At 41.0% G+C, this 26,659-nt stretch overlaps 1 long non-coding RNA gene across 2 annotated transcripts; it reads left to right on the top strand.

Annotated features, from left to right (window-relative positions):
- The first annotated feature begins 6,941 nt into the window (after positions 1-6,941).
- On the top strand, positions 6,942-7,971 carry LOC133830719 (uncharacterized). 2 transcript variants are annotated; one of them, XR_009892182.1, is made up of 2 exons: positions 6,942-7,091; positions 7,749-7,971. It is a non-coding gene; the product is annotated as an uncharacterized LOC133830719 (long non-coding RNA). The 2 variants fall into 2 exon arrangements; XR_009892178.1 differs by having other exon boundaries at positions 7,745-7,971.
- Positions 7,972-26,659: the final 18,688 nt, after the last annotated feature.

Here is a 26,659-nt window from a genome sequence, read left to right as displayed (position 1 = left end):
AGGAGGGTGCATCGAGGAGAACTCAAGAAAGTGGTCCTAGGAGACCCCAAGAGAGTGATCCTAGGAGACCACAAGGATGAGGTCCGAGGAGGAAAGCCCAAGAGACCTTGGTTCTAGGAGACCCCAAGAGGGTGGTCCTAGGAGACCCCAAGGATTTGGTCCGAGGAGAAACATGGCATCCTAGAGGAGAGTGCCATGTTAAAGGAGAGAAGTGCATGTCCTACCACCATGCACGTCCGACCACCAAATATTTGTCCTACCACCATGCACATGTTCGACCAGCATTTGCATGGGTGGTCAGTAGGAGGTGGATCAACTAGCTAGTGGAGACTAAGTCAAGATTCCCAGAAACAACTTCAACAAGATATGCGGGAATCTCTCATTCTTCCCACAAATGGGGGGTTTGTTACATTTTGAATTTTGAATGTTTCTTTGTAATTTAAATGTAATAAATATAATAAAATATCCCGGTTCTAGAGGATACTGTATGTATGACCCTAAGCCTATAAATAGAGAGCTTATGGGATTAGAGGGGGGCTTTTTCTTCTGCTTCTTCTTTCTAGAGAGAGAAATTTGGGTCTGAGTATTCTAGAGAGAGAAAGTGCTGAAATAAGAGAGAATTCTTGTATTTTTGCAATCTGTACTGAAGAAACTCAGTTGGCTCAGTCCATCTGATCTTGAGTACAGATCTATAAATCACAACTCTAAGTGGATTAGTCTATTACCGACAATCGGGGCTGAACCACTATAAAATCTCTTGTGTTATTTACTTTTCTTGTTTAAACCGTATGTGTCGTTTTTATTTCTCTTGAAGGCTTGTCGTATTTGACGTTCTCACGTCGTTGGCTAAAAATGCATCCTCGTAATGGGTCATGTGTTATCTTTCATTGGGGTTTTCTTATGAAGCTAAATTCCCTCTCCCTATGCATGTGAGTATGCATGCCAAAAGATTGGGTATGCATTTGCAAGATAGGAAAGAAGGCCGAAGCCTAGCAGTTTGAGGATGGTCCGATCGGACCACGTTGTTTACTCTAGGAGGTGACCTAGCCTACTGCATTCGATCGAATGCCAAGAAACGCTAAATACGCATGACCCAAGAGGCGTTCAGCAGCCGTGGGAGTCCAAGGAAGCTGACTCCATGCGAGCCCAGCACCAAGCATTTCACAAGATGTCCGATCGGACACAGCCTGACCGAGGAGACGTCCAGCCTTGCATCCGTGCGAGTCCAGCACCAAGTCGTCCACGGTACGCCCGATCGGACATGGCGCGACCGAGAGGATGCGCACCCCACGGTCCAAGTGTCCAGGCGCTTGGTGCGCCTTGTGCCTCGGAGGCTCCTAGCCAGCAGCAGCCCGGTATCTCCGATCGGACATGGGCGTCCAAGGGGGTTCAAAATGTGGTCCAATCGGACCACATACATGCCCAGAATTTTCTTGGCAAAACCGTGTAGACAAAGCCCCTAACTATACACTTTGCCTACCTCAAACCCAAATCAAATGGGCAAAGCCCTAAAATCCCTATTTTAAACACATTTCTTCATTCAGACATACAAAAACAAGATCAAAGCATAGAAATGAAAGGTCTTTCTTATGTTCTTGAAAACCCATTATACTATCAAAAACCCCAAAACCCATACTCATATTCATTTCAAATTAGCCCATTTGTCTTGAAATTTCTATGAAATTAAAGGTAACTTCGGGTTACCCATGCCAGAAACATCATCAAGACAACAAGCTAACACATTGTACAAAGCATTCACAAGAACTTCAAGAACAAGCAAAGCTATGGGGAGTTTCGGCCATGGCATGTTTTTCTTAGAAAATTTTTGAAAAATTATAACAATGAAAAGGCATGGAAAAGAAGACTTACTCAAGGTTGAAGGACCTTTGGTTTGCTTGAAGATTGCTTGAAAATGAAGAGCCCCCCTTGAAGCTTTTGGAATCGGCAAGGAGAAGAAAAATCTTGGAGATTTCGGCCTAAAGGGAAGGAAGAAGATGAGAGGTTTTTGAAGATGTAATTTCTATTTTTTTTTGCTTGTGTGAAGAAAAGTGTATAAGGTTGGGTTATTTAAAGGGAAAAAAGTGAGTTTTTTATTTACTTTTGGACCTTTGGCATTCTGGGACTATTTTTCTCTCCACGATCATGGGTGGATTTTTGTAGTGCTCGTGGGTCTGCTGCATGGAGATGAACAGTTATTATTTTTTATAATGACGTCAGCTGGAGAAAAAGTTTATTATGTGAATGTATCATATAATAAACTTGGGGGGCAAATGTTATCCCAAAAATTTGAAAAGAATGATTTGGCAATAAAATTAACACATGGCATGAGTTAGTTGGATGATCGGGCTTAGCAGTAGCCCAATACATCAGTTAAGAAGTTGAATTGCTTGAGAGATGCATGGTCAAGTCAAATGCACCCAAGGAGAATATTTGGTCTAAGGAGTGTTTGGCTCAGACCCCAGTTTGAAGACCCAATTGAATGGTTTAAATCCAAGTCCAAGAAGCTTGAAGGAGGGGTTTAGATTTTGGCTCGAGGGATAAAGGCAGGAGGTCCGATCGGACCTTAGCTTGGGAGCCTCTCAAGCATTTGGCTCGGATGTGTCCGAGGTAAAAAGGCTAAGGGAAAGAGGTCCCATGCAAGTCAAGGATTGGGACTTAGATTTCAGTCAAGGGAAGGCCACATAATGTCCGATCGGACATGGTTGAAGATGCCAAAGGGAGAGATACCTCGGACTTGTCCGAGGTGAAGTGCCAGGTAGGGTGGCTCGGACCACCTTGGTCCGAGGAGAAGGCCACAAGGTCCGAAAGAACCTTGAATGGAGGAGGTATGCTCGGACTTGTCCGAGGAGAGAAACAAGAGAGAAGGTTGGCTCGGACCACCTTGGTCCGAGGAGAAGGCATGAGAAGGATGCCTCGGACCACCTTGGTCCGAGGAGAAGGCCATCATGTCCGATTGGACATGTCATGGAGGAGGTTGCCTCAAAGTTGCCCGAGGTGAGGTTCCAAGGGAGTTGGCTCGGACCACCTTGGTCTGAGGAGAGCCAAGCTTGCATGACCTTTGGTCCGAGGAGAGCCATGCATATACCACCTTTGGTCCACGGAAAGCTTGAAGGAGTAATCAACATGCATGTGAGACTACGTCAAAATCCCCGGAACGACTTTGGCAAGAATTGGTCTAAACACCCGGGAATCTCTCACTCCTTACTTAAATTAAGGAATCAGTTGTATTTTAAACATTTCTTGTAATATAAATATAGGATGAATAATAAAATATCCCTATCTAAAGGGGATATCAGTTGAGGATCCCAGGCCTATAAATAGAGGGTTGGGAGGATCGTAACAGGACTTTTTTTGGGCAAATTAAGAGTAAATCTGTGTCTAGAGAGAGAAAGGTTTTTTTCTTGAGAGAACCCCTTTTTTTTATTCTGGAATATTTGCACTGAAGAAACTCAATTGACACTGGTTCATCTGATCTTGAGTGTGAATACAGTAATAAAATCTCTAAGTGGATTAGGCTATTACCGATCATCGGGGCTGAACCACTATAAAATCTCGTGTTATTTACTTTTTGTTCATAAACTGTCTGTTGTCATTTGTATTCTCTTGAAGGCTTGTCGTTTTTGACGTTCTCACGTCGTTGGCTAAAAACACAGTCAACATTTTGGGGCTTTCATTGAGAGAAGGCCGAACAGATATAGGGCTATACTGCTATAAGGTCATGCCCTTCGGATTAAAGAATGCAGGAGCTACCTACCAGCGCTTGGTGAATGGTATGTTTCGTGACTTAATTGGAAAGAGCATGGAGGTATATGTAGACGATATGTTGGTGAAATCAAAGGAAGCTGGGGGGCACGTGGGAGACTTAGAAGAGTGCTTTGCAATATTGAGGAGGTATAACATGAAGTTAAACCCCCTCAAGTGTTCATTTGGGGTGGGTTCTGGAAAATTCCTTGGGTTTATTGTTAACTCTCGAGGAATAGAGGCAAACCCAGAAAAGATCAAGGCTCTCATAGAGATGAAGTCTCCAACAAAAATAAAGGATGTGCAAAGCTTGACTGGGCGGATTTCCGCTCTGAGCAGGTTCGTTTCGAAATCAACGGACAAGTGCGTTCCGTTTTTTAACCTGCTCAAAGGAAGCAAGAAGTTTGAGTGGACCGTAGAGTGTGAACAAGCTTTCCAGGCGATAAAGGAGCATTTGGCCCAACCTCCTGTTCTTTCCAAGCCAGTTGATGTAGAAGGACTGTGTACAACCAAGAGGAGAACCATCAGTTGTTAGCATGTAGTGCACCAAATTTTTTTTTTTAGATTATTTAAATTTTGTGCTTTATTTGATTTAAATGTTAAGTGTGATGAATTGTTTTATTTAAGTGTTGTTATTTTATTTAATTGTTTATTTGTTTTATTTGATTGTTTGTTATTTTATTTAATTGTTAGAAATGTTTTGGTTAATTAATTTAATAAGTGAATAATTGTGTAACATGTTATTTTACTACTAGTGTTACATTTTATTTAAGTGTGACAAATGAGGTAATTATGTGAGCTATGGTGGAATGCACTAAGGTGCATGATAGATAGTAATGCACCCTAGTGATTTAGTGTGTGCCAGTGCATGGTAGCATGGTGCACATGTGTAGATTTTCTACACATTTTATGTTTCCTTATTTTAGATTTTATTTAGGTTAATTTATTTATAAAAAAAAAGAAAAGAAAGGGGAAATGGGAAGAGGGCGTGTGACCTAGTGGGAATGGAATATTTCCTTAAGATGGTAAAAAAAATCAAGACTTGAAGACCATGATCATTTGGGGATAGGCATGATCATATCTTATCCCTTTGTATCTTTTTGAAATAAAGAGAAATCAAAGAAAATAAGAGAGAAATGGAAACTTACCTTAATATTGTTTGGGGAGACTTTATGAGAGGATTTGTGATAAAGGGGCTAAGAAAGGAGAGAATAGCCATTGCTCTTGTGTGTGTGTGTGTGGCTGCCGTGACCTAGAGAGAGAGAGAGAGAGAGTGGCGTGTAGAGAGAGAGAGAGAGAGGAAGAAAGAAAGAAAGGAAGAAGGAAGAAGAAAGTGAAGAGGAACCCCCTAGAGTATGTCTTCTTATTTTCTCTTTGTTTAATCTCTTTATTTGATAATATGATATTGATTTGTGTTATGTTTTGTGTGTGTTTGGATTCTTCTTTCTCCTCATGGTGGCTTTCCCATAAAAACCCTAGGCTTGAACAAGGGTGTGGAGTTTGGGGTATTGATCTTTTGTGTTCTTGATTTTTACAATCAAGAGAGGTAATGGTCTTTTCCTTAGCCTTATATTGTTTTTGGTTGGGTTGTATATGAGGTTTTGCTAATGGTGCTAATGGTTGATTTTGGTAGGATTGATGTATAGGATTTGGATTTTGTGAGAGTATGATTTGTGTTTAAGGGTTGTGATGTTGATTTTGCTATGCATAAAAAAAAATTGTAATAATCTAGGAATACTTGTATGGTGATTTCGGCCTAGGTGCACCCAAGGGTGTTCTTGATATGTTGTGTGATTTACAATATGTTTGATCCATGTTTTAGGATCTATGATATATGGGTAAGAGAATAAGTGGTAATCTTGATATTTTGATCATGAAATCTTGTTAGATGCATGTTATATTTTGAATGATTAAATTATAAGATGCATGAAAATAATGATAGAAATATGCTAGGTTAATATAAGGCATATGTGAATATGGTGCTTATAAATTTACTATATGCTATTTTTATTGTTAATGTTTTGTTGGTTTTCATAGAATTGCAACAAATGATTTTAAAAGAATTCATGTGATTATGTTAGTAGAATCATGCATATTATAAGAGCATAATGAGATTATAGGCATGAATGATTTTATGTAATTTTTGAGACAAAAGTTGAGTTTTACAAAGAATTAAGCTTGCTGTTTTTTTTTCAAATAATTGGGTAAAAGTTGATAAAAAGATGAGTTGCATGCATAAATAATATTCTTGATGAATATGTTAATTTTTATGAAATTAAAGAGGATTTTAAGTCTCATGTTATGATATTTTACTCAATTAACTTCCTACAGAATTTTTATTGAATTTTGAGAAAAAAATGAGTTTATAAAATTGAATATGGTGATTTTAATGATAAAAAAATGGTTGCTGGAATTTTGTAATAAAATGTGAAGTAAGTTTCACTAAAAATGAATTTGATTAATTTTTGGAATAAATTATTTTTCCTATGTTATGGTAATATTGAAAAATGATATTTTAATGGTATGAATGCATATTTTGATAAATAATGATTTTTCTTTATTTTGATTGAGAAAAATATTTAAACTCTATTTATTTGTGATTTTTGAATAAAATAAATAGTGGCTGAAAGTTTGTTTTAAAAAGGTTAACAATTGTTATTAAATTGTCACATATGAGTTTTTACTACTTAAAAACTAAGTCTTAAATAAATTAAATCAAAATGTATTTTTCCACACTTAAAATATATTTTTCACATCATTTTTGTAACACAATAATAAAATATATTTTTCTAAAGAAACATGTTAAAATAGGTATTTTAATTAAATCCAAGCTTGTTGGTTAATTCTTGGTAAATTAATATTTATTTAATGAAAATGTCACATATTTTATTTTGAGCTAAGATAAAATAAATTTATAAAATAAAATAAAGTTTTTGAGAAATTTAATCAACTTAGAAATTTTAAGAAAAATAAAGCATGTAATATGGCCATTGATTTTCAAACAATAGAAGCAAGAAATGTAGAGTTATCGTTTTTGAAAACGTCTTTATTACGCAACGTTCCCACGTATGCATGTTACATGCAAATCAACTTCTACGTCCAAAATCATGATTATTATTCAACTATGTAATTTTTATAAAGCAATTATGTTAGTAAAATGGGTAGAACGGGCATTATTCTTTTGGTGATAATTGCATGTTTTAGTGTAACTGTATTCATGAGTGCATGGCCCATGCACACATGAGTTGTATGGAAGGGCAAAATAGTAATTTTATGAACCTAAGAAACGTTATTTTGATTATGATATAGGCTCGTTGAAAAGATTGTGAAATTCTTAGCTTGGACCTGAGGTAAGGAAGTTAGATAGATTTTATGATTTTATGCTATGAATGGTAAGACTGTTATATGAATGAACTGCTATGAAATTATGAATGCCTTAATGTGATGATCTGTTGAATGTGATATGTGTATGGATGTTAGATACATCAAACAAAATGTGATGTTAGATACATCAAACAGATTTCGATGTCAGATACATCGAACGAGTTACTAAGGACATTGAGACGTGACTCCTAGGGCGGACGCGCCGAGGTTATTCAAGGACCAGTGATCTCCTGTTTACCTCATAGGGTGACATGGACAACTAGCGTTCCATGCTCATCATGTATGCTGTATGTTTGTGATATGATGATATGTCACATTTATGTTATGATCTGATGATATGTCACATTTATGTTATGATCTGATGATATGTCACATTTATGTTATGATATGATGATATGTCACATTTATGTTATGATATGATGAAATGTTACATTTATGCTATGATATGATGATATGTCATATTTATGTTATGATATGATGAAATGTTACGATTATGTTATGCTATACCATGATGTGTTAGGTGAACGTTAGTGTTTGGTTGTTTGTTGTTTTTCTTACTTGCTTATTTGCTTGTACTTCCTTACTGGGCTTTTAGCTCACCCCCTTACTTTCCTTCCAGGTAGCAAATAGGATTTCTCTATGGCACGCGTGGTGACGTGAGGAGTTCTTCATCATGGGGTGTATGGCGTGGGGCAATCCTATGGACGATAAAACGATCAACGTAGAACGCCATTTAAATTATGTTTTGTTTTAAGGGACTTTTTCCTAAATTATCAGTGGGACTCTGTTATTTAACTTAATTGGTTTTCTTTGAACTTTGCATAAAAACCTATGTTTTATTTTAAACTTATGGCGCCAACTTGCATGATTTTAAATAAGTCCCCCTGAGACTTTAATAATGGATGGTATTCTTTTATAAGCTCTGTTATGCGAATATTTTGTAAGTATTAGTCTAGGGCGTTCTTTACATAGCAGAATCATTGGACTTCCTCGAAGAGAGAAGAGAGGAGGCAAACCTCAGAGTAGCTGCTCATCAGCAAAAAGTGGCACGCCACTTCAACTCCAGAGTGCGAGATCGAAAGTTCCAGGTCGGAGATTTAGTCCTAAGAAAGGTGTTTGTAAGAGACCCAGCAGCTGGTGTGCTAGGACCAAACTGGGAAGGGCCGTATCAAATTGAGCAAGTCTTGCCGCCCGGCACCTACAAGCTTGCTCGGTTGAATGGAGAGCTGATCAGGAACTACTGGAATGGCGAGCACTTGAGAAAATATTATCAATAAATACTGCTTGCAGAGTAGTTGCTTTGTATCAAGTGCTTAACTTGTTATTTAAGTTTTTTGTTTGTGAACTGGTTATTTGCTACCCAGTCACATTATTTTGAACAATGTTATTTTGTTTGGAACTCGTTGTTAGACACGTTTTGTCACTTATTATTACGAGTAATAAAAGAGACCACGCGCAGCGTGGTCGAATCTTGCTACAAATTTTGCATATGTGTTGATTATTTTTGCTTGGCAGTGTTCAACTGTCATAATAATTTAAACAAAACAGGTCTTCTAAAAACTAAGTGTAAATATATACTGGGCAGTGTTCAACTGGTCGGTATCATGATATGAAAGACCAACGTTTAAATAATGTTTTTGTAGTGGTCAACTACTGAAATATGTTAGTATAATTTATGTGTTTCACAAGTAGCGACTACTCGGACAAATTCGATCAAGTAGCAAGTGATTAAGGATTTATCAACCCTCAATCACTTGGGGGGCACATAGGGTATACTGGGTTTATTTCAACACAGGCAATAAGAGCACGAGCAAATTGTTTTTGGGCTGACTTGTAAGTGTGGAAGTCTAAAATGGCCATTAAGCTAACTTGTTTTACAAAGCTTAAGTAACTTAGAATTTTAAAAAAAAATTAAGTTAGAAACAGATATTCGTGTAATGATAAAATTTATGCTCATAAAAAGTTAGAGCAATAAGAGCATGAGGAAGTATATTTAGTATGGACTTATGGAATGGTTAAAATTTCTAAGTTAGAAAACTAAATACTCATGTGAAATTAAAGGCATCTAAGAACTTTACTATGTACAATAAAAACTTAAAAGTTTAGAGTTGTCATCAAAGAAAAAAGTAAAGTGCTAATTGTCAAAATAGCTCACTAGTCCGAGCAACAATATACAAAGTAAAGCAAACTATGATGAACTACGAGAAGGAGTCACTGGCGTGCTTCTCTGGTGGGTTGATCGACCCCCTCCTTGGCATCGGCTGCTCCTCTCGCTCGGAATGATAAAGCAGAGGAGGCGGGAGCAAGTGCAGGAGGATTGGCAGCTTCTTCTGTAACCCTTTCTTTGCATCGAGCAAGCTCTTCTGCCTGAACCTCCTTGGAGAAAAAATCAAGATTGAGAGGTTTTTTCAGCTTCCAGACTTGATAGAAGAAGTCGAAGCTAGCCTCCTCAAAGCGAATCAAATCAAGCTCTTTTTCTTGTTTCAGCTCTTCATTTTCGCTAATCAGTCTCTCATTGTCCCGATCTAACTCTTTGTTCTCGAGGGACAGCTTCTCAAGTTGGATTGTCAATGAAGAGTTGTTTTGAGCCTGCTGTTGATTCTCCTCAGAAAGCTTCCTGAGAGACTCGTCTCGTTCAGCTACAGTTTTCTCTGCCCGCTCCAGCTTGGATTTAGCCTCCACCAGTTGATCGTTTAGCACCTTGATCAACTCCTTGTAATCTACCGCTCGGAGCTGAGCGTGACCGATGGTGACAAGTGACTGCATGGGAGACAAAAGGTTATTACAAGCAAAAATATTAATAATAAATTGTCTTAAGATAAAATACCTACCTTCATTAGTTGGGCAAGCCCTCTCATCAGGACGACTTCAACGCTAAGCCAAGGGTAGGATTCGAAGCTTTGATGCATTGAAGCGTCATGGTCGATCTCCTCAAGCAGTCCCTTTCCTAGGTCACTAGCAGCACGAAGGACCTCACTTGAGCTACCCAGACGAGTAGAGGTTAAGCTCGTAGAGGGAGGAAGTGAAGAGGGAGTCAGTGGCAGGAGTGTAGTCGGTCCCTCAGGTTACCTCCCTTGACTGGGCGGTACTACCTTCTGGATCTTCTGCGGGGGCATAGAGCCACTTCCATCACCAATTTTCCTCTTTGAAGCAATGCACTCTCTGAACATGTCTGGATCTGCAAAGGAGGAAAACACAAAGTTGTTAGAGATATAAACATAATGAAATGTGCACGAGTGTATACTACAATTTTGTTACTCTTGAATCACCAAGCTATCAAAATATTCCTATGTTCACTAGACATGTGTTACCTGCGTTGAGGATCTGATCGAGGAACTCATCCTCGTCGTCCGAGGATGAGCTAAGTTCCCCCTCAATTTCTTTCATGTGTTAAGAAATTGAAGGACGATAATTTCTTTCTGGAATTTAGCTAAATCCAAGATGGAAGTGGCTCTATGCCCCCGCAGAAGATCCAGAAGGTAGTACCGCCCAGTCAAGGGAGGCAACCTGAGGGACAGACTACACTCCCGCCACTGACTCCCTCTTCACTTCCTCCCTCTGCGAGCTTAACCCCTACCCGTCTGGGTAGCTCAAGTGAGGTCCTTCGTGCTGCTAGTGACCTAGGAAAGGGACTGCTTGAGGAGATCGACCATGACGCTTCAATGCATCAAAGCTTCGAATCCTACCCTCGGCTTAGCGTTGAAGTCGTTCTGAGGAGAGGGCTTGCCCAACTAATGAAGGTAGGTATTTTATCTTAAGACAATTTATTATTAATATTTTTGCTTGTAATAACCTTTTGTCTCCCATGCAGTCACTTGTCACCATCGGTCACGCTCAGCTCCGAGCGGTAGATTACAAGGAGTTGATCAAGGTGCTAAACGATCAACTGGTGGAGGCTAAATCCAAGCTGGAGCGGGCAGAGAAAACTGTAGCTGAACGAGACGAGTAGGGGTTAAGCTCGCAGAGGGAGGAAGTGAAGAGTGAGTCAATGGCGGGAGTGTATTCGGTCCCTCAGGTTGCCTCCCTTGACTGGGCGGTACTACCTTCTGGATCTTCTGCGGGGGCATAGAGCCACTTCCATCTTGGATTTAGCTAAATTCCTGAAAGAAATTATCGTCCTTCAATTTTTGTTTTTCCCAATATTCTCAAATAGTTAATAAATCATATCCCATTACCCTTTAATTCCCGGTAATGTACTAATCATCAAATTTCCCCGAGACTCACCCCGAGCCCAGTAAATAACCCCGTTATGACCAAACCGCTAACTTGCATTCTAAGATCGTCTCATGCCAAATGGCTCGAATATATCCTCATAATAATGTGCCCTCATCCATACCTCACCAACATGCTTGAAAATATACAAATATGCCCTCAACGGGCCAAATTACCAAAATAGCCTTACAATGAAAATTGGACCCACATGCATGCATTTATCATCATATAATAATATAACTCACATAATCATGCATATAATCATTCAATTGCATAATAAATCAATTATGGCCCTCCTCGCCCCCTAATCCAGGCATTAAACCACATTAGGGATGTTGGGACATTACACAAGTGGTAAAAGGTTTATGGTAGAAGTGATTGAGCTCGTCATATGAGAGTTTTGATATGAGCCTGAGTACGAGCTAATCGATTAAATAAGGGACAACCATGGAGTGCAGGAGATGGTAATGATGTCTGGATTTGGAAGGGAAGGACCCGGTTACATCTACGGGATGCCTAGACATTGGGGTAGATATCACCTGGAATATATCAGTTAGACAGAATGGAAACATGATTAGCCAGTAAGGTTTCAGATGGGTGCACAGAGAATTGTTGGGTACGCTTCAGGCTTTGGGTATGGATAGACTCGGTATTAGGGACATCGTGAAGAATGATATTAACCTAGCAGAAAGAATTAATGGTCCAGTTGAAGAGAGTATTTGATTTAAGGATGGAATAAACGAAGCATCATATCTTGCGACACGTTAAGATCGCCTGTTGAGAATGAAGGGTTCAATTACCCTATTGCAAGATAGGACAATGTTCTCAGGAATTGATCTTTGATCTGGTTATTACTAGCTGAAGATCAAGGAAAGAGACATTCTAGGAATTACTTCTTGCACCAAGTAGGATGTAATGGATTATCAGTGAAAGATCTTAACTAACCAATGCTTCAATGACACAGGTAAGTTTGAAAAGTAGAGAGTAAAGGAATGACATGGATGAGCCATATCCAGATTGTTTAGCAATGTGTTGGTCTACTCATAGTTGGAAGCAGCATGCAAACGACTACTACATTGATAATACTAAGACTAATAAAGCATGGTTTTAGGTAAGGCTCCAGAAAGTGTAAGCTTCGATTCCTCCAAAGGTATTCAAGGTCTCGTTGTATAAGGTGATGGGATTATGTATGATCGAATTCAGTCAAAAGTCACAAAGAAATTACCAAAGAACGCCTGAGGGGTTAGAAGTATAGTGAAACCTGTAAGACACGTCAGTTACCACCTGAAGCATCTTCAAAGACAGCTACACCAAGATTGGGATGACACAAGAACCTAAAGTCAGAATGAATGGATGGTTTTGTATCATATTTTCAGAAGACATAATACAGATTAGTTAAAACCCTACGGTATTAGAATCCATAAGTAATGGACGAATGCGGGAGGACAATGTGATGGATATTGTATTTTCTTAAGACATGAAACTGTAAGGCGATGCATCAAAGACTAAGACGCACCCAGATATAGACTGAAGGGATGGTTGTTCATGCTTCACAGTAGATGAAAGAATAAGAATACGAATGGTATACATTCACTTGACAGTAATGCTAGATAGCCACAGTTTAAATGCTGTGCTGGCATCCACAGATTAGAAGTAAATGCATTTGCGTAAAGGATTTAAGCGTTTGGTTATTTGTAAAGGAATAACCTTGAGACAAAGACTTAGTGAAAATTAATGGGTGATTCACATTGGAAACCCTTGATTGCATAAAGGGAAAATTAATATGGTAGTCAACCTCCTAAGTTGGTAAGGTCTGTGCCAATTGGATAGGACGCCACAAATTATAGTAAAGTCACACAAGGTGACGATTCAGATTAGTAGTAGTAGTAGAAGGAGGAGGAGGAGCAGCAGCAGCAGCAGTAGGAGGAGGAGCAGGAGTAGGAGCAGTAGAGTAGCAGGAGTAGGAGCAGGAGCAGTAGGAGGAGCAGTAGTAGGAGCATTAGTAGTAGCAGTAGTAGTAGGAGCAGTAGCAGCAGGAGGAGCAGGAGCAGCAGGAGGAGCAGGAGTAGCAGAAGGAGCAGCAGCATTAGTAGTAGTAGTTAGTAGTAGTTTGTAGTATGTTAGATTCCGTGGATTTTGGTTCAAACTGGGTCTTAGTTGGAAACTCGTAGCAACAGTTATGAATTTTATAAGTTTAACCTATAGTTTAAGAATATTAATTATAACATAAGGTCTAATTTTTTTTTAGTAGTTATGATTATTATAGTATAGTATAGGTTTATGATATTAGTAGCCTTGTTTGCGGATTAGGTTGTTATTTAAATAATTAAATAAATCTTCCGTAACTTTAGGATACTGTAAATTCCGACCTATTTTTGACCCAGTTATGTTATGAATTTCGAAAAATAGTATTTCTAGAAAGTTGTAGATAATTGAAATATCTTTCTAATAGTATAAAGATGTTCTAAATCGGAATCTTACAGCTCCAGTTATGTTGATTTTACTATAGGTGAATTTAGAGTTACGAGATTTAGGAAGTTAGAAGTTAGGATTATATTTTATTTAAATTTAAATTTGGATTATAGTTAGAATGAAATTAAGTATTTTTTTTAAATAAAAGAAAGTTCTAGAAACTCTAGAACATTCCAAAAACACTAAGAGCATGACACTTGTCATAATCATGTTTATTTAAGGATTTAAGTATTTTTTTAATAGGATAATTTCACTCCTCAAAATCTATAAATAGGACCTAGTGCTCAGCCATTTTCTTCATTGTTCAAGTTGTGTTTAGAGCCTTCAAGCTGCTAGGATTTCTATAGAGTGATACATTTGGGTTTTGGGGAATAAAAGCTTTATCATCTTAAGCTTTATAAACACTTGGGTAGTGAGATAAAGTCTGTTTTTGATATTGAAGTTTAGATCGGTTCTAGTTCATCCAAGGTAATATTATTCATAAGTTATATTCTTTATGATTCCTTAGTTTTCCTTAAGTTTCTTTCAGATCCTAACTTCTGTTTATGGTTTCGTGGTTAGGTATTTAAGTTCTTTGAACTTAAGGTTTCTTGTTGGTAAGTTCCATCTTGGTGGTTTAGTTCATTTCCTTATCATCCCTTTCTTTAGAATTACTCACATTCTTATTTTTGGTTTTAGGAGTGTTCCAAATCCCGTCCTTGTTCTCATATCACGGTTTTTGGTAAGGACAATAGGATAGTGTTTATATGCTTATATGTTATGATATGCTTATGTTATAATATGTTATGTGTTATGATATATGATTATGTCTTGTAGTCCTTGGGGCTCATTATTACTTAGCTAGCAAACCTCAATGTATTTTGAGGATTATAGTTGTTAGCTAGCAAACCGCAAATGTTTTTATGTTGCTTAGGGGCTTATAGTTGCTTAGCTAGCAAACCTCAATGAATTTTGAGGCTTATAGTTGTTAGCTAGCAAACCCCAAATGTTTACCATGATCATGGGTTAGAGCTGTAATAGATGTTTTATAGTCATATGTTTTATAGTATATGATTTTGATATAGTCTTATGTTTATGTTTATGTTTATGTTTATGTTGTATGTGCTAGTAGATTTTCCTTGTTGGGCATTCGGCTCATTCCTTTATTTTTATGTATGCAGGAAAATAGTTATGGCGGCGGAAGGATTCTTGGCAGCTTGGTTTGTGTATTAAGGATGAAGGGATTCGATGGACTGCGTGAACGGTTCAAGGACGGCATTATTTTTAGTCTTTTTATTATGTTTTTATGTATTTTTCGCATTTAGTTTTGTAAACAATTTCATTTAAGTTTAAAGTTATGTTTTATTTTTTTAAAACAATGGGATCCCAAACCCCGCATTTATGTATTTAAACTTTTACTTTAGAGTTTTTAATAAAGTTATAAAAATTTCTTATGTATATATTCTTGAAAATAGTGTCTATGTATAGTAGTTTTAATGGTCCAAAGTCTTAGAAATAGTTGGGTCATTACAACAGGAGACTGTATGTCCCCATGGAATACCGAAGTTGATAATGTAGGGTTGAGACCCTTTATTTTCCAAGTTTTGGAAAAGGATATAGAAGACAGAAAGTATAAGATTGAGACCTAGAAGTATTGGTTACCTTCACATAGACCGACAATCTGAAAAAGTGATTCAAATTTTCAAGAATTATGCATCGAATGAGCGAATGTTTGGGGCATTAAGACAAGTACGGTCCCTAGATTGAACAATCACAGTGGTGAATGCCGATCAACGGCTAGGGTGACTCGGCATAAGATATAGTAAGGTAGAGAGCAAGAAGTACTTTTTCTAAGTAATGAAATGAAAGATAGAGAATATTGTAATTTAGTACCAGTTCAGGGAAACCAATGAAGATATTAGAATTATTAGGGCAAAAGTATCTGCCTATCTAAAAGGACATAAGAATTTGAAAAATCCAAATATGGGAACATGAAGTTCTAGGACAGGAGACTTTGTATTTCTCTGAATAATGTGGACAGGAAAAGATAAGATGTTTTGGGAAAGAAAAAGGAGTTTTGACTCTCGATTTAATAAGGGTTCTGAGATCATACCAAGGACTAGGCCAAGGGCCTACAGATTAGCCTTACCCTAGTATGGAGGTGGCTTATGAATGTTACTGGTGTCAATGTCAAGGATAGAAATGTATGATATCGCCACTGATGAGGCGAGGAGACCCAAGGATTTCAGCGAGAGTTGTTGCGCAAGGAAAAGCTAATATAATTATGATAATGAATATATTTGGAATTTATTGATAATGAATAAGTATTTGGTAATTATTTATACACGACGAGATTAATTGGTAAATGTTAGGAACACTTGAGAATTTAGCAGGAATCAGGAAAATGATCATTTTACCCTAAGAAGTATGTCACGAACCGAGCCCTAGGCTGTGGCAAATTTGTAATATCCATAACTTGGGTTATCAAAGGTCAAACTTTGACCCTTGCTGAAAAATAATCAGCATAAATGATCCTTTTTTTTTATACTAAATAGTACCATAATTATAAGTAAAACATAATAATGGAATAACTCATATAATTATATATAAAAATATTAGTGTTGACGCCGTTTTTCGTCAACAGATAAAAGAAGAGAGCACATAAACAATTAAAGACAATGGCCAAAAGAAACAAACGAATCAAACACACGGTTTTTTACGTGGTTCAGCAGTTAAATCTGCCTAGTCCACGAGTCTCTGTTATTAATCTCAAGATTATCTCTGAACAATTCTTTAGCATGAATTCTCCAGAGTTTTCTCTCAAGGATCAGAATTTCGGTCCTTTACAATGGTGCATGACCTCTCTATTTATAGAGAAGGATGCAGAATACTATCCCACATATTTTGGGTAGTTACTCTTTTGTGAATAAAAATAAATGGCTTTAAATGCCAATAATCAGATATAAAAGGAAACGTCCCCCAAAGATCAGGGGGCGTATAACTGTATTAAATAATATCCCACAATTCTTGGGGATTTACATCAATTAATGAGGACTACATCTCATAGTTATAATACTTGTAGATATTCAAGGTGGTTATAGCGTATCTTCAACGCTCCAGCATTTCTGGTCTCATGTCATTATGCGAGCCACTGACATCTCCCCGAGCTAACGTTGCTGTCGAGATGGGACATCGAGCTCAAGACCCATGCTCCGAAGTTCCTGAGGATGAAGGTGTTCTCGGAGCCACCTTTCGAGATCGAGATCATTTCGAGATCACCGCATTCGAGATCATACATCATACTTTGCAGGCTCGACTTACAATCCTAGATCACTCTAATCCTCACGAGACCATTAATTGCGAACTCAGCTTTCGAGGTCATATTTACTATGGCTCGAAATCTGGGTATAACATTTTGCCCCCTCAAAAGTATTTGTTCGAATCCTAAGAGAAGGAAACTTTTGAACTACTCTTTCTGGGAACCATACCGTCACACTCTTGAAAATGGACACGTGCCAGATGGGTATTGCTCACTTTAGGTACTTGAGTACCTTGGGAACACGCCCACGATCGTTCGTCTGACAACTTTTCGGCGCCATCTTATCACCGATTCCCATCCATTCGATCTATTGAGGATTTTAACCAACGCTCCTGATCAATTTAGTTTTCCCACCTATATATATAAGACCTCCTCTTCGTCTTCTTCTTTACGTTTGTTCATCGTAAACCAGAAAGAAAAGAAAAAACAAGATAGCCAGAAACTTTCTTAAGAAGCTTCCGTCCCGTGCATGTTTTCTCGACCCAAAAAACAAAGGAATCCTGGTCTGTTCGAGTCAGTGAGTTCTTTCTTGCAACCTCTTCTCTGAACGACGATTTTGCTGCAATCACCATCACTGTGTAAGTATGCCATTTTTGTTTTTAGCTCTCTTTTTTTTTATGTCGTACTTGCTGCGTATAATAGAATGATACGATAGGAGGTTTTGAATCAATAGGCTTTTATGTTTTCTGGATTTTCTTTCTGGATGTTCGCCTCTGGTTTATGCCCAGTTTTGTCCTTTGAACGGAGTTTCAACTTTCTGGGTTTTGAAAATTTTAGGCCATGTTTCTTGTACACTAAGTTTTCGGGTAAAAACCCTTGTTCTTGACAATTACACGAAACCCAAAAATGCCCTTTCCTGGCTAACCGCCTCCTTTCTTTCCCTTGAACTTCGGGATTTTCAAAAAATCATCCACGTTCTTTTTCTTCCCTGTGGAACACGCGCTCTGACTCTTTAGTGAGGGTCTTAATACTTAGTTTCTTGTCCTTAGATATCCGAGCTCATCCTATCGAGTTCGTGATCCTTGCATGCATGGCCCTCACCATTTTTTCTTTCTCGTTAGATGTCACAGAATCTGGAAAGACGGTGGGGGTCATTACGAGCAATCCCTTACGAGCCCAAATCTTCGAGCCCGGAATCGGTCTTTGCCCGGAACCAACGTCGGATAAAAGAATACGAGCTTGCGCGCGAGCAGGAGGACATTCGAGCCCACTATCGTCGTCAGATAGACGAGGTCATTGAAAAGAAGAGAAAAGTCCTTCGGGAAGCCATCTATCCGGAGCCCAAGCCAGGACCTAGGCCAATCCCCCTTGACCCAGCGTTAAAAGTCATGGTTGCATACCGCCCAGGGGAACTCCAGTTTTCCTTAATGACGGAGCCCTCGTCTTCACAGCCTAGGAGGGAGATGTTTGAAGCCGAATTCTACCAGAGCTCGGTTACCACCACCGACCAAATAACTGATATCTTGGCCCTCCATGGCCTTAGTTCGTTGGACACACTGAAGTGTCGAGCTCCGACAAGGCATGAACGGAGTTGTTTCGCCCCTGGGGGTCGCGATTCCAGTGTAAAATACGCGGCCTGGAGCCAGGAACATATAAGGGCAGGAGCTCTGCTGCCCCTGAAGTCCTTTTTCAGCGACTTCATTGATTTCGTTGGGTTGGCTCCATTCCAACTCAACACCAATTCATACAGGGTGCTGTCTGCCCTGAGGTCCTTGTTCCACGAGCAGGGGTGGACAGGGCCTTCACCCCAAGAGATTTTATATCTCTTTTGTTTGAAGAGTAATCCCTCCCGAGCTCGGGGAAGAGATGGCTTTTACTATCTTTCGAGCTACCCCAAAGAGACAAAGATCTTTGAAGATCTTCCGAACCACCCTCCTGACTTCAAGAAGGCTTTTTTCTGGACAGACGGTCTGTCCCCGTCTCGACACCGTTCGTTCAGGCGGATCCGTAAGTATTCTCGTTACTTTCTATTTTTAAGCTCGGAATTTTAGCCCTAGAATCCATATTTAGTTGAAATGTACCTCGTCTTTCAGCTAACTTTCAGCGTCCCACCCCTGACGAAACAATGACGGAGCACAGAGAGGCCCTGCTCCGACTCCCCTACGGCAGGCGGTCTCTCTCATTTCTATTACATGAGGACAAGCTACGAGCTTGTGGGTTGTTGGGACAGGGCCAGTCAACCTCTGACTGGTCCAGTAAAAAATATGAACGCTGGGAGGAAGTGCCACTGCCCACAGGCACCCTTCCTCCGAGGAGAGAAAGGAAAGCGTCTCTCCCAATTCGCTCGAGAAGTCCGCGGTCGGGAGATAAGGCCAATGACGAAGCCTCGAGTTTGGACAACGGTGGAGGTAAAACCCTTCCTACTTCGCGAATGTGGTCCCCCACTTTATTAAAATACAGGCCCAATAGACTAGTCTTGTGCCCACAGGATTGATACCACTTCTACATATGGAGTTGGGTAGATGACTGTGTCCATAGGTTTGATAGTGGGCTCGGGAAATACAACACTATGTATACCACAGACGAGGTGTGGAATGGGATAGCTGTGCAGTATGGGACCAATGATTATAGGGACCTTTCGAGGTTATCACCAACTTATAGGGAAGGCACTCCCCCCGCCTCTTCTGAAGACGGGGGAATTTCATGGTCCCCAAGCTCAAGCTCGGGGGAAAGTTCCAGTTAGGTTTTTTCTACCACCACTCTATACGTGATACTGAAGTAACTTGTATCTTTTTTACTGACTCACTGTGATGACTTGTGCAGGCGATATGGACTCCGACCTCGACACTCTTATCGACAATGCGGGTGCCAAGAGGAGCAAACGCCCCAGGGCAGCAGGACTGAAAACCAGCCAGCCTGGGAAAGGCTCCAAGAGATCTAGGAAAACGCCTCCTCCTCCCCCACCGGCTTCGAGCTCTGCTGCTGCGTCGACTGGCCAGACTAACGCCCCCACGACGATGCCACCCTCGCAGGCCGTCGTCTCTGAGGTGGTGCCGGCCTCTCAGGCTGGTATCCCTGCCGTGGTCGAATCCCAACCTCCTGTGGCGGGTCAAACGCCTTCTACTCAGCTCGCCAAGAGACCTTCTGCTTCTCGAGCTCAGAAGCTAACCATCTCCACCCATATGGATTCGTACGTGGTGGATAACGCTGCCGGACCTCATGGGTCTACGTTGATTTCGGATGTCATGTCCCGGATCGGCCAGAGCTACGATAGTTTCGAGGCTCCTCAGTGGCAGTGTCTAACTGGCACCCGAGACCGCACTGTCCTGTACGAGAAGAGTATCGAGCACACTGCCGCGGTAAGTATCCTTCTATATTCCTTTTGCTTACATTCATACTGTCTCGAGGCTAATGGTGGTTTCTTCCTTTTTTCAGGCTCTTGCTTTCACTGCCCAGCTCAATTACGAGCTGAACAACGAGATCCATTCGAGCAGGACCCACGCCCAAGAGGAGAGGGACCTCCACCTTAGAGCGAATGATGACCTGAAGGCGGCGAATACTAAGCTCGAGGCAGCGGTTAAGGAGCGTGAGGAAATGGCCAAGGAGCTCGGAAAGCTGAAAACCGAACTCGAGGAGCAAAAGAAAGATAACATCCAGCTTCGGGAGACCAATAAGAAGCTCGAGGAAGACAAGGCCGTCACCCTCGACCTTATGGAGGATATTAAAACCCGCCTTACTGCCGAGTACAAAGAAAAGAAGGAAACGGCGGTCGACTCAGCCATGTACCGGATGTGGGCCTATAACGAAGAACTGGACACCAGTTTTTTGGGTCCCCACGAGGCGTCATTCCTTGAACGATGGAATGCTCGGCTCAAGAAGGAAGAGGCTGAACGGCTTGAGAAAGAGAAGGCTGAGCAGCTCGAGAAGGAAAAGGCTGCTCCGGGTACCGTTTTGGAGGAAGCTCAGGAGGATAGTCATGCTATTCGTCCTGAGGGGTCCGGTGCCACTGATGCTGAGAAGGCCAAGGAGACTCCTCTTCAATGAATCTGACCTCGGGGAGATCAGTTATCGGGGCTGCGTCCCCTTATGTATTTATTGTAGTTTATGCCCATGGGGCTGATACAATTTCTTTAACTAATTCTTTTACATGCCTTATATTTCTTGGCTCGAAATATTTTGCACATTCTTATAATTGATGAACTCGTTTATGTTTATTTATGCATACAAACATAGTTTGGATTTTAGGCTCGAAATTCGATGCATTCATGCATAGTTTATTCGAATTATCCGTTTCCGGCCTCGTTATTTATCAAGGTCGGATATTACTCCAACCATGAACTCGAAAGTACTTATATGGTATGTAATATGAATGATTTGGTTATCTTTTTAGTCACTTTTCCTCTTCCTCAGTATTTTGGCTCCGAGGTTACGAGTTCGAAACTATTTTTCTTTTTAAGATATTCTAGCATCAATCTCGACATATTTCGCAATAGGTTTAGGTTCCCATTTATCATCGATCGATAAGTTGGCTGGTTTGTTCCAAACCTGTTTAAGCTCGTAATTGGTTATATCCAAACACTTAGTATGTTTTTGATGACTCAGTTAAGTCTGAACTATCTAAGCTTGCTCGGTTAAGTCCGAACTATTTAAGCTCGCGTATTTGGTTATATCCAAACACTTAGTATGTTTTTGATGACTCGGTTAAGTCCGAACTATCTAAGCTTGCTCGGTTAAGTCCGAACTATTTAAGCTCGCGTATTTGGTTATATCCAAACACTTAGTATGTTTTTGATGACTCGGTTAAGTCCGAACTATCTAAGCTTGCTCGGTTAAGTCCGAACTATTTAAGCTCGCGTATTTGGTTATATCCAAACACTTAGTATGTTTTTGATGACTCGGTTATGTCCGAACTATCTAAGCTTGCTCGGTTAAGTCCGAACTATTTAAGCTCGCGTATTTGGTTATATCCAAATACTTTATGTTTTATTTATTATTTTTTATTTTTTTAAGCTGGTGGTATGTATACCAATGATGCCCCCTTAATATCCTATGAGTTTGACCATAGGTTATTAAATTAAGAGAGATTGCAAAAATAAAAAAAATAAAAAATTACATGCGAAACAAAGTAGACATGATATTCAAAAACAAAGTAACAGATAAAAATTCATGGTTACAGGAAACACTTTTCCTATACTATTGATAATAAGGTCTAAGGTGTTCGCCATTCCATGCTCGTGGTATGAGGCTCCCATGTAATCTCGCAAGTTTGTATACGCCAGGGCGGATGACTGATTCTATCTGGTACGGTCCTTCCCAGTTTGGCCCGAGTACTCCTGCTGCTGGATCTCGGGTTGCTAAGAATATGCGTCTCAATACCAGATCTCCTACTCCGAACTTTCGATCTCGAACTCTTTTATTGAAATATCTTGTGGTTCGTTGCTGGTAAGCAGCATTTCTCAGCTGAGCCTCCTCCCTTTTTTCTTCGATCAAGTCTAGGGTTTCTTCGAGCTGAGTATGATTGGAACTTTGGTCGTAAATCTGAGTTCGAATCGTTGGAATTTCGACCTCAATGGGCAACATTGCCTCGCAGCCGTATGCTAGAGAAAACGGGGTATGTCCAGTTGATGTCCGAGCTGTAGTTCTATATCCCCAAAGGACTTGAGGTAATTCCTCAGGCCATCCTCCCTTTGCTTCTTCCAACTTTTTCTTCAAGGAACTTTTGAGAGTTTTATTAACGGCTTCGACCTGACCATTCGCCTGAGGGTGAGCCACTGACGAAAAGCTCTTTATTATACCGTTCTTGTTACAAAAGTTGGTAAATAAGTCGCAATCAAACTGGGTTCCGTTGTCAGACACAATCTTTCTTGGCACTCCATATCGGCATACGATGTTCTTTACCACGAAATCTAGGATCTTCTTCGAAGTTATGGTCGCCAATGGTTTAGCCTCCGTCCATTTTGTGAAGTAATCAACCGCGACCACAGCATACTTTACTCCTCCTTTGCCAGTTGGGAGTGAGCCTATGAGGTCGATGCCCCATACCGCAAAAGGCCATGGGGATGTCAACATGGTCAGTTCGGAAGGTGGAGCTCGGGGTATCGTGGTGAATCTCTGGCATTTGTCGCACTTTTTCACGTACTCGAAAGAATCTGTTTTAATGGTTGGCCAGAAATATCCTTGGCGTATAATCTTCTTGGACAGGCTATGCCCCCCGGTATGGTCTCCGCAGAACCCTTCATGAATTTCTTCAATAATCTTCTTTGCCTCGGGAGGAGTTACACATCTAAGCAATGGCATGGAATACCCTCTTCTGTATAGCCTTCCGTCCAGGATGGTGTAACGAGGAAGTTGATACATTAGTTTCCGAGCCTGATTTCGATCTTTTGGAAGAATTCCATTTTCGAGGTACTCAACTATCGGGCTCATCTAGGTCGGCTCTGTCTCGATCATACACACATCTTCCTCGTCAGGCTCAGTAATGCTGGGTACTGACAGGTGTTCTACGGGTACAACATTCAGCTCCTCATTTTCGGCGGAGGTGGCGAGCCGAGCTAAGGCATCTGCATTTGAGTTTTGTTCTCGGGGAACCTGTTCGATTGCATAAAACTCAAAAAACTCCAATGCGGATTTTGCCTTCTCTAGATAGGCTGCCATTTTTGTACCACGAGCCTGGTATTCTCCCAAGATTTGATTAACCACGAGCTGGGAGTCGCTGTAGCAATGTATAGCTTTGGCCTTGAGCTCTTTTGCTATTCGTAGTCCCGCAAGTAAAGCCTCGTACTCAGCTTCATTATTAGATGCTTTAAAGCCGAACCTTAACGCAGAGTGAAATTTGCTCCCTGCAGGAGTGATCAGAATAACTCCTGCCCCCGCTCCATTTTCATTTGACGACCCGTCGACGTAAAGTTTCCACAACTCGTGGGCCGTGGTTGTTACCTCGTCGTCGGCGATACCGGTGCACTCCACTATGAAGTCCGCCAACGCTTGTGCCTTGATGGTCGTTCTCGGATGGTAGGTGATCTCGAACTGTCCGAGCTCAACAGCCCACTTTAGGAGTCGACCAGACGCCTCTAGTTTAGACAAGACTTGCCTTAGTGGTTGATCTGTTAGTACATGGATAGGATGTGCCTGAAAGTAAGGGCGGAGCTTTCGAGATGAGTGGATCAGACTGAGGGCGAGCTTCTCCATCAGTGGATATCTTGACTCTGCCCCCAGTAATCTTTTACTGATATAGTAGACGGGTTTCTGTATTCTCTCTTCCTCTCGGACGAGCACCGCGCTTATCGCGTGTTCGGTAGTTGAGAGGTATAGGAACAGTACTTCTCCCGTCTCAGGCTTTGATAGGATGGGCGGTTCGGCTAGGTGCTTTTTGAGCTCCTGAAAGGCTAGCTCGCACTCATCAGTCCATTCGAACTTCTTACTTCCTTTCAATAAGTTGAAGAATGGGAGACCGCGGTCTGTTGACTTCGAGATGAACCTGCTCAGAGCTGCCATCCTGCCAATCAGGCTTTGAACATCTTTATGCTTCCGAGGTGAAGGCATATCGATCAGGGCCTTTATTTTGTCGGGATTAGCCTCGATTCCACGAGAATTGACAATGAAACCCAGAAATTTTCCTGAAGACACCCCAAAAGTGCACTTCTGAGGATTCAACTTCATGTTGTATTTTCAGAGCACGCCGAAGCACTCTTCGAGGTCATCAACATGGTTCTTGTTAAGTTGAGACTTTACAAGCATGTCGTCAACATAAAATTCCATGTTGTTCCCTATTTTCTCTGAGAACATCATGTTTACGAGCCGTTGGTACGTGGCTCCGGCATTCTTGAGTCCGAATGGCATGACATTGTAGCAGTAGAGCCCTTTATCTGTGATGAAGCTCGTATGCTCTTGGTCGGGGGCATGCATGGGAATCTGGTTATATCCAGAATAGGCATCCATGAACGACATCAGACCATGTCCCGCCGTGGCGTCTACGAGCTGATCAATTCTCGGCAGGGGAAAACAGTCTTTTGGGCAGGCCTTGTTGAGGTCCGAGTAGTCAATGCACGTCCTCCACGTCCCATTGGGCTTCGGGACCAACACTGGATTGGCCACCCAATCAGGGTAAAAAGCGTCCCTTATGAAATTATTTGCTTTCAGCCTGTCCACTTCCTCCTTTAGTGTTTTCTTTCTGTCTTCATCCACCTGCCTTCGCTTTTGCTGCTTCGGGGGAAAGCTTTTGTCTATATTCAATGCGTGGCTCGCTACATTAGGGCTTATTCCCACCATGTCGGAATGCGACCACGCGAAGACATCCTGGTTTTTCTTCAGAAAGTAAATTAATTGCTATTTTGATTCGTCTTGGAGGTGTTTTCCGACCTTCACCTTCTTTGAGGGATCAGCTTCATCGAGCTGAACCTCTTCGAGCTCCTCCAAAGGTTGGAGGTCAACTTTTTCCTCAATCCTTGGATCGATCTCCTCATCAATTTTCACTACTTTCCCATCTTTATTTTGCATGACAACGAGTGCTTGAGCGCTCGTTTGTTTCTTTCCCCTCAAGGAAATGTTGTAGCATTCCCTTCCTGCCAATTGATCTCCTTTCAATGTTCCGACCCCGCTTGGAGTTGGGAACTTAAGGGCTAGATGCCTTACAGATGAAACTGCCCCCAGCCCGACCAGGGCGGGACTCCCGAGCAGTACATTGTAGGCAGATGGTAACTCTACTACCACGAACTCCATCATCTTGGTCACCGAGACTGGATAGTCTCCCAAGGTCACAGGGAGTTCAATGGACCCCATATAGGCGGTTCCTTCTCCAGAAAAGCCGTACAAAGTGGTTGCACAAGCCTTCAGGTCGTGAAGGGAGAGTCCCATTTTCTCTAGTGTTGCTTTATAAAGAATGTTAACTGAGCTCCCATTGTCTATGAGAACTCGGCGCACTCTTTTGTTGGCAAGCTGCTGGGTGATGACAAGTGGATCATGATGAGGGAACTGGACATGGGAGGCATCTTCTTCGGTGAAGGTTATAGGCTGAGTTTCAACCCTTTGGCTTTTTGGTGCCCTTGGTTCGGGTTCATAAGGAGACCCGTCCCCTGTCTTCAGTTCATTCACATATCGCTTTTGAGCATTTCTACCTCCTCCTGCGAGATGAGGACCGCCCGAGATGGTTATTACGTCCTCTCCATCTATCGGCAGAGGCCTGTCTTCTTCCCGAGATCGGGAGTTATTATTCTGTGCTGCTGGAAGCGCGGCTACTCTCTGGCTGGCAGTAGTCTGTCCAGTACTCTGGTTTTTGACATACTGCCGGAAATAACCCCTCGAGATCAACCCTTCGATCTCGTCCTTCAGCTGCCGGCACTCATCAGTTGTGTGTCCAGTGTCTCTATGAAACCAGCAGTACTTACTGGAATCCCTCTTGGACTTTTGATTCCTCATTGGGTCCGGACGCCTGAAGGGGACCTGGTTTTCATTAGCCAGGTATATATTTTCCCGAGACTCATTGAGCTCGGTGTGTACTTTGTATATGAAGTAATACCTTTCTCCTTTCTTTTTCTTTCCCCCTTCAGCCTCGGGGTTATTTCCCTCGCTCTTTTTCCTCTTAGAGGGATTCTCTGTGGTAGGCTGTGAAGTTAC

The sequence above is a fragment of the Humulus lupulus genome, chromosome 1 (genome assembly GCF_963169125.1).
Source record: "Humulus lupulus chromosome 1, drHumLupu1.1, whole genome shotgun sequence".
In the NCBI taxonomy this organism is placed as follows: domain Eukaryota; kingdom Viridiplantae; phylum Streptophyta; class Magnoliopsida; order Rosales; family Cannabaceae; genus Humulus; species Humulus lupulus.
The sequence above is the reverse complement of the archived record's forward strand: the minus strand, read 5'-3'. Positions and strand labels throughout refer to the sequence as shown.